The following is a 9047-nucleotide window of genomic DNA, read 5'->3' as shown; positions in this document are numbered from 1 at the left end:
CTGAGAGGACCTTTCTTGTAACATTGAAACCATAAAAGCACAGCTAATAATGATGAAAACTTCCTTTTTTTGAACTGTTATTTTGTTCATATATAGCATCTTTCTACAGAAAATCTGAGACTGAAAGGAAAATAGTTGCATCAATGAGAAAGAAAGATATCTTGTCATTTTTCTATCTCTAAAATAAGTCACTGTATCAAATATATATTGTGAAATATTTGTGCATGTTGTTTTCTCCTACTGAATTTTCATAGAGAAAACAGAAAAGTATCAGGAATTTGTCATATGCTTTCCATATGAACTGCACTTCACTTTATAGCAAACATCAAGATATCTCTGACATATATCTCTGATTTATTAAAGTATGGCGCCCGAAGGGCGCGCCGAAAAATATGAAACATCCTGATATCTCTGATATATATGTCTTGTATATTAAAAGTCATGCACCTGAAGGGCGTGCTGAAAAATGTCTGATATATTAAAGTATGAGCTCGAAGAGCACGCTGAAAAATATTGAACATACAGATATCTCTGATATATGTATGCTTGATATGTTAAAGTTGAGCGTGTTGAAAAATATATCTGATTATTATATTAAAGTTACGCGCCCGAAGGGTGCGCCAAAAAATGCAACTGAATGATGAAATTTGTGGCTGACACTAGCATTTTAGGCAATGATGAGCCTGTGTCAAAATTCAAAAACACACTGACCTCCCCTATTGTGCATTTCAAAAACATGGTGACCCCCCTATCACCAAAGTCAAAAACAGGGTGAACCCCCCCTCCCCGGCCGAAGAAAATGACCAGTCCCTTAGGGGCTATGATTAAAATCACTGATTCACTTGTTCATCACGTTTGTATATGAATGTATTTGCATGAGTGTAAAAAAGAGATCTATGATACAAGTATGCACATACTTCACCTTTAATTCTAATCCCAAGCTGGAGTATTTTTGCCTTCAGAGATTTTTTGGCCTTCGCCCATCGAAGGCCCTAATATACACCTATAAACACTTGCCGACGTATCAGTGGCCCCTCTCTTCACATTATTACAATACAATTTCTAGTTCACCATATCCATAGACCCTCGAGTATTTAGCCAAGCCAAAGTGTATGTCACTAGTGCTCGACTAGTATTGGGTACTCAAGGGGCCGGGGAGCAGACCCACTGATGGTAGCCACAAGCACAGGTGCTTGGAATTGGCACTGTAGTATACATTGAAAAATTGACCAGTTAAACTACTCAACGCGCCTATGGCCAAAAGGTACTCGCGACATCCACGTAGGGCTAACTGTATCCCCACTATGCACTACGAACTCGGGGGTTGGGGATTGAGGCACACGTACGTGGAGCTGCGTATACTGCAGTCTACACGGCAACTCCAGGTACCTGTGGGTGGAGGGGGTTGACCCACGGTTGACCTGATACTTAACTGTAGCGCCATCCGCGACCAAGAAGAGAGTGGTGCTGTACTTCAAGTACTTCCGGTGTCTGCTGCTGTTAGTCTGCACACAGTCGAGCCAAGATCTTGTTTTCGTAGTACTGGTACTACCGTACTTGTAGACATGGTAAGCTTATGGATTTATATCCCCGGATAGTTGGGCACAATCCTTAAAAAAAGGTCTCAAGTGACAACATTTATCGTGATCGGCTGGCTCCGTAATCATAGCTTTGCTTATAGCCTTGCGTACAGCTACAGGTCTGCGTGTTCCCGGCGTTAGGCGGCCTCCCACCATAACGCCGGTAACACACAGCCCTGCCATGCAGAGCTAAGCTTTGCTGTGCCGTTGCACTTGCAACTGACAATCAGATCGTCGTGCGTTGCACCCACCATGGAGGTAGAAACGGATGCATCCACCCGGGTAGCTGTGGGTTCATAGCTGTGGTGTTTTCAGACTTTTACGATTTTAGCATTTTTAACCCCGCCACGGGATTAACTTAAAATCGTAAAAGTCAAAACCAGCCCGTAAAAGGCAGGAATCCCGTCTGAAAACACCACAGCTATGGACCCACAGCTACCACCCTCGTTGCTGTTCACCTCAAAAAAGACTTCCATGGTCACCTCAAAGGGGTCCAGACACTTCGCACCAAAACCAGTTCGCCCCACACAACTTCGTCCCAAAACCATTTCGTACCAAAACCACCTCGTCCCAAGTACTACTTCGCCCAACCCCACTTCGCCCCAAGTACCACATCGTACTAAAACCACTTTGTAAAAAGTATAGTACCGTCAATTCGTCCTGAAACAACGATGTTACGACGTATCACAAGGTTGTTTTTACCTGCAACTTGGAAGCATTAATTTGTTAGGACATTTTGGCTACCAAGAACCATTTATTGTTGCATGAAACCATAAACGATAGAATAAGAAAAAAGAAACTCACAAATGTTACAACTTGGGAATTGCACGATGTCAATTTCGCGAAATGCGTACACTTTCAAGATTTCAGTCCCAGGATGACAGAAAGGTGGTTATTTTCAGCTTTACTTAGCGATAAGTTTCGGGCAAAGTGGTTTGGGGACGTGACTTTTGGGGGCGAAGTGGTTTTGGTACGAGGTTGTTTTGGTGCGAAGTGGTTTTGGTGCGAAATGGTATGGGACGAGATGGTATGGTGCGAAGTGGTTTTGGTGCGAAGTGTCTGGGAACCCACCTCAAACACTGTACCAAGATCACTTCGACCTTGTCACACTTTTCTTGTTGTATGACAACACTTTAAATGTCATGCAACTTGGCGATTGGCCGTGTACACTGAACCTGCAAGTACAATGCATTTCAGTGGCTACCCGAGCAAGGCTCAAACGGTGTAGTTGGATGTGTTCTGGCATTACTGCTCTGCAAAGCACTATAAAGTCTGGCGGCTACTCGCTTATTATGTCATGAGATAATAATACTGAGAAAGACGTAGGGGTCAAAGTGACTTAGCAGCTTTAACTTGCATAACATAACATTATACTCATTATTTAAATTTAATTTTACGTAAATTTTTGTTCAAAAATCTTCTTTGAAATCAGTTGATGAGCTTTCAGATTGGGTCCTCAAACTCTCAGGGATGGCCTAATTTGTTAAGATGAAGATGAAATCTGCAGATTTAGATTTTGGGAGTAAATTTTATAATTTGTGGTCAAAGTGTCATTTTGTTTATATTTTCTAGTTATGGTTTGTTGTCTCGAGGGATAACTTCATTCTTTGTGTCCAATTTGATGACAAAGTTGCAAATATGAAAGTTAAGCACCAAGTACATGTATATCATTTATGGTGCACACTGTAAAACATCATAGTTTCACTTTGTCTGAAAGTAACTAAATTTCTAATGGACGTGAGTTTATAGGTTCTTTGGGTAATATTTCTGAGATATGACAAAATTTGTACGTGTACATGTAAATTCTTCAAACCAGAGAATGTTCTGATTTTTGGCCAAAAACATTTTCTTGGAAACTACTAGACAGAGTACTTCCATAAGGAGCATACATATTCTCAGATATTCATGATAATCTTATATTCAAATGATTGTGGAGCTCCAGGCCAATTTTCCTTTTGTTATCTAAAACCATCTTTGTTGTAAGAGTAAAAAGAAATGTCTCTTTTTACACTTACATTTGATTTCAGGTGACATGTTCAAGATGTTGCAGTGGTGCAGTTTTCCCCATTATTATGTTGCTATAGATTACTTGTAATATCAACAAGCCAATATAAAGCATGTTCTGTAAATTATTTATAACTGATACTGGTAGAATCAGATAAATGTCATTGTTGTTTTCTGTGAAAAATCACAGTCATACAACCATACACTTTTACTAAGCAACAAAGGAACAGAACTCTTTCAAACTAGAAATTGTGTTGAAGTTTGACTTTTCAGAATCATTGTAACCATCCCTCTGACAAGTGCTAGTGGGGTACAATCATAGGTCTCAGCTCATCACTAACTTAGACAATGAACCTTTCACACGTAGAGGGACTTTGATGTAGATGCTGATGATATAATAAGCTGATGTATTATGTCTATTTATTCATACAAATAGCAACACATCAAGATCTATCTAATTGTGTTTTGGTGTTTAAGTCAGTGGTTTATATACGGTATATGAAACGCTACTTATTGCCAAGCAGACAGCACAAATTAATCTGTAGTAAATATAAAAATAGTTGAATGGTTTCTACAATGCCAAAACAGCTTTGCCATGCTAATATGTGCTATCATTTTTCCCCTACATATATAGCTGCTGCAAAACACCTGTGTAGGAAGAACATTATTGTGGAAAACTTTATGGTATAGTGGCAGAAGCAAGCTGAATCAGTAAGTGAGACATAATTCAGATATTCTTGTGTCATATTATGATAATATATAGTGTTATAGTGTTCAACACTCAATTGCCAGCTGTAGTCAGGTCCTTTTACCTTCAATGTCTCATTTTTATGAGATACAAATTTCATCAATCCTGAAAAAATGATAATGCTGTTGTCACTGGATGTATATTGTGGATAATGAAAAACACATCAGAAAAATGCCCAAGATTCTTTCAAATACATTGACTACAAGTTACATTAATGACTTTGTTGTATCTGAATGAATACTGGCATTGAGGACAGTATCAGTGCCATCAGTGCTCTGATTGGCTTTGGTACAAATTTACCAAGTTTGATAGGCTGGCCATCAGTCTATTTTTACTTGTGTTAGTACTATTACTGATACAGTGTACTGTTTCTCCATTGTGACAACGTTGTTAAGCTATTGGTATGGTACAATGAAGAATACTTCATTGCATTCTTTACCAGCAGAGATTTCATATATTTAGACATCTCATGTCTTGTTTATGATATATAACTAGTAAAGAGTAGGGACAAGATAAAAAATAACATTATTTTGTAAATTATAAGTAATAGTGTTGAAATATTGTAAATTAATATTTGTGGATATATGAGAACTAAGTAATGTATTGCAGCATGCAGATCAGTTTGGTTGAAAGAATTGTTTTATTTCAGTATCAATCCAAAGGCAATGAGTTTCACTGGGATTTACTTTCACCAATTTAACTGAGTTCAAAATCTGCAAAATGAAATACCAATGATGAATAGCAATAGATTGTACTGTTTTAATATTAAACCAAGTGAATTTGTATCCCAAATACCTCAAACATTTGCAAAATAAAACAAAATTGCATTAAGTCGTTTTTTTTATATATATAATATTATATCACAGTAAAGTGTGTCACAAGTTTGCCTAGGGTAGGCCTAAATGAAATGAGCTTAAGAATACCACAAAGAGTATAAGTCAAAAACCTAACACAATTCTCAGTTTACTGAGATACTTCGTGATATAGGACTTATCACAAAATTTGCATAAGACAGACCATTTAACAATTTGCCTTTCAACATTTGACTATAAATAGCTTCTGCAATGGGCATACATGTAGTACTAGCTGCAGCTCAACCTAGTTGATACACTTTAGCAATGATTGGTAAAACTGCATCGATTTAGCTGACATAATGCTCTATCCATGCTAGCTTGCCACACTGGTCAGGCTCCACTGGTCACTGAAGCACACTGGCACCAGAGATTCCATTAACACAAAATTCTGCGTATTTCACGTACACTTTCTCTAACGCAAACTAAATTGACATCTGCGTAATCCGATACATATTGAAAAAAAATAGTATCTGTAACGAAGACATGAGCACACATGGTTTCTGTCCAATGCGTAGTTTAAAAATAAAATGTTTGCTGATAAAAATGTTCATGATTTTGAAACATTTTGTCCTACACCTTGTCAATCACATCACGTAAATTGTTTCCTTCAAGGCTGTACCAATACAAATGCAACATGTTCAATACAGTTCATCGTTGTCAAAAAAAATTCTTTTTTTCCATTGCTCCTGATTCGTACTTGTAAACCCTGAAGATCTTCCTGTCAAATATGAACATGTAAGCTAATCCTACACAGACTTAGAAATAATAGTTTTATGGCGGTCTGCACGCTTCTTTACGAATATCGTGAACTTTTTCTGAATATTGCAGTTGGCCATAATTGCAGTCGTGATTCCAGTTTCATCTGTCCCATGTGCAGCGATGTGAAAGTGGGTTCAGTACCCAAAACAGGATCAAAACATTGGAATGTTGTTGTCTGAGTGAAGATGTCATAAACGATCTGGTGGTGATATCCATGGAAGGCCCAAAACTTGACAAATTTGAATTCAGAGCAGCAATGATAGAGTTCAGGCAGCAAATACATTGTCGGAAATGTTAGACAGAAAAAGTAAAGAATTGAATACCGTCAACAGAGAATAGAACAGAACAGTATTAAAGATTGTAAAACTCATCAAAGGAAAAACATTGTCACTGCTGATGTTTATTGAACACTTTATTCATTGACTTTTGAACCAGTTTTCGATATCGCATATACAGCTATTTTATAGGTACTTACATGTAGTTGTTAATGTATGCATTTTTGAGACATTTACGCAAATTAATAACCATTTGCATACAGCCTTACGCAGATTTGAAAATCCTAACGGAAGCTCTGTGGCACAGTTCAGATGTACTGAATAAACAGCTTCGGCATCAACACCGGCAACAGAGATAGTACTGGCTGCAGGGACAATAGTGGCAGTGTTGGTAAAATAGACAGCAGTAAAATAAAAGCAATCCTGTTATCGATAGTTTACAAGCACATTGGATGAAGAGTAAATTACATGAAGCCACCGTTTTTAGCTATTATAGACTATAGTCTATAGAAGCTATTGGGATGGGTATCCGTCTGGCGTCCGTCGTCAGTCTGTATGTATGTATGTATGTATGTATGTATGTATGTATGATGTATGTATGTATGTCCGTTTGTGAGGCGTCCGTCCACTCAAATATCTTGAGAACCGCAATACTCACTGATTTGATATTTGTTGTGTAGATGAAAAATATGATTTTGACAAACCATTTTTTTTGATTTTTTGATATTGTTGAAAATAGGCAAATTAATGCCAAAAAAGGCGTTTTTGGTAAAAAATCTTCTTCATAACCGCTGGTCAGACAGCTTTGTTATTTGGTATACAGATCCCTAGGGATAACCCAACTTAGATTTGTTCAAATTGTGATGAAATATGCAAATGTGTATTTTTAAGGAATTTTTTTGTCATTTTTGGTCAAAATTTGACTTACATTGTATGTATTCTTGTACTGTATAAACCCTATCAATTCACCCAGAAAAAAATAATTAATGTGATTTTAAATAATTGAATTAATTAGGAAATCATCAAAGCCAAAATAATTTTAGTGTAGAATTATCAGACAGTTAAACTTTTTTTGACTGTTCATAGTGAAATGCTTACCATCTTGGAGGATTAAAACATGTAAAGGCAACTTTCCTGAATCCCAACTTTGACATATTCTGAACCATCATTTGTTGTGCCCTGTATGTTATCTAAAAGAAATTGCTCATAATAGTTTATCATGATAGGGTGGTCAAATAAATAGAGATAGAAAAAGTTCTAATTTCCATTTATGGTTGACTTGGTAAGGATAAAATAAAATTACATTTTGAGGAAAAAAATAGAGTGGTCAAAGTGATAGGGTTTTTATGGTAAAGCTGGGCTGTAAGATTCCTCATGTGCTATTTATAGCAATTATGCAATCTGTGTAAACAGTGCAATGAAAGTGTTACATGATTCCTTATAATGCTTTTGATGACCTTGAACTTCTCAAGTTTCAAACATTTGTCTCTTCAGTGTGCTTTCTCTGAGTACTACAGTCTCAACTTATTCAACAGAACTTACTTACAATGTAAATTTGAAAGTTAAAATGTGCTTGGTTAATAGGATTGAAATACTGATAAAGATAACCAGCTTAAGATTCTTTATAACCTGACAGATATGCTGTTTTTTTATGACGTAAATCTTGATTTAAGCAAGTCTTGTTTACTTTAATTAGAATGTAATTTATTCTCGTTCATTAGCTACTATAGACTAATATAGTCTATAAGCTATTGGGATGGGTATCCGTCCAGCGTCCACCGTCAGTCTATATGTATGTATGTATGTATGTATACATACAGTATGTAATGCATGTACATGTATGCTACCACTATGTGATTATCCATACTAGATCTATCTATTTATAAACAAGTCTTTGCTGTGTCCGTTTGTGAGGCGTCCGTCCACTCAAATATCTTGAGAACTGCAGTACTTACTGATTTGATATTTGTTATGTGGATAAAATATATGATTTTGAGAAATATTTCTATTAATTTTTTGATATTGATGAAAATATGCAAATTAGTGCCAAAAAAGGCGTTTTTGGTAAAAAATCTTCTTCTTCATAACCACTGGTCAGACAGCTTTGTTATTTGGTATACAGGTCCCTAGGGGTAACCCAACTTAGATTTGTTCAAATTGTGATGAAATATGCAAATCTGTATTTTTACGGAATTTTTTTTCCCATTTTTGGTCAGGCCATCCTGAAATGAGCTATCAAAGATATCCACCTTCTTCATCATTACATGTGTCACAAAAGGTTATTCTCTACATAACACAGCATAGCTCTGTCAAAACCGCTGGTCAGACAGCTTTAATATTTGGTTTACAAGTCCCTAGGATGACCTTTAGTGAGATAATTTCATACAGTCAGATAATACTTAATTTTGTATCCATGTCTATAGTAGCTTCAGGGACTTTGGCCCTATGTTTTCATTTATCTCAGCAGTTTAAAAGTAGCATTTTCATGTTTTCTCTTCAGCACTTTATTTACATCATCCATTTGGATAGATACTTGTACATGTATTATCATTGGTCAATTGGAAACGCTGTGCAGTACTGGGTATTTCTCTAATCCATGTTCTCTCACATCATGATAATTCAGAGGATGTAGAGTATACTGCACTGTACATGTGTGTACCGGTCTTAGGCAAAATGTAAACAAATACAGGTACTTTACTTTAGGCATTTTAACTAATGGTATCTCTAAACCTGTGTTTTTTTATGAATTCAGGGATGTAGCAATATCCTTGCATGGAGTTCACCACAGAATACAAAACTCTGTACTTGGAAGATTGAAGAATGTAAA

At 36.5% G+C, this 9047-nt stretch overlaps 1 long non-coding RNA gene across 1 annotated transcript; it reads left to right on the top strand.

The window, feature by feature from the left end:
• The first annotated feature begins 1466 nt into the window (after positions 1-1466).
• LOC139122436 (uncharacterized) lies at positions 1467-9039 on the top strand. The gene is made up of 3 exons (XR_011549466.1): positions 1467-1568; positions 4219-4295; positions 8973-9039. It is a non-coding gene; the product is annotated as an uncharacterized lncRNA (long non-coding RNA).
• The last annotated feature ends 8 nt before the right edge of the window (positions 9040-9047 follow it).

The sequence above is a fragment of the Ptychodera flava genome, chromosome 22 (assembly GCF_041260155.1).
Source record: "Ptychodera flava strain L36383 chromosome 22, AS_Pfla_20210202, whole genome shotgun sequence".
Lineage (NCBI taxonomy): Eukaryota > Metazoa > Hemichordata > Enteropneusta > Ptychoderidae > Ptychodera > Ptychodera flava.
This window is presented reverse-complemented; position numbering and strand designations above follow the sequence as displayed.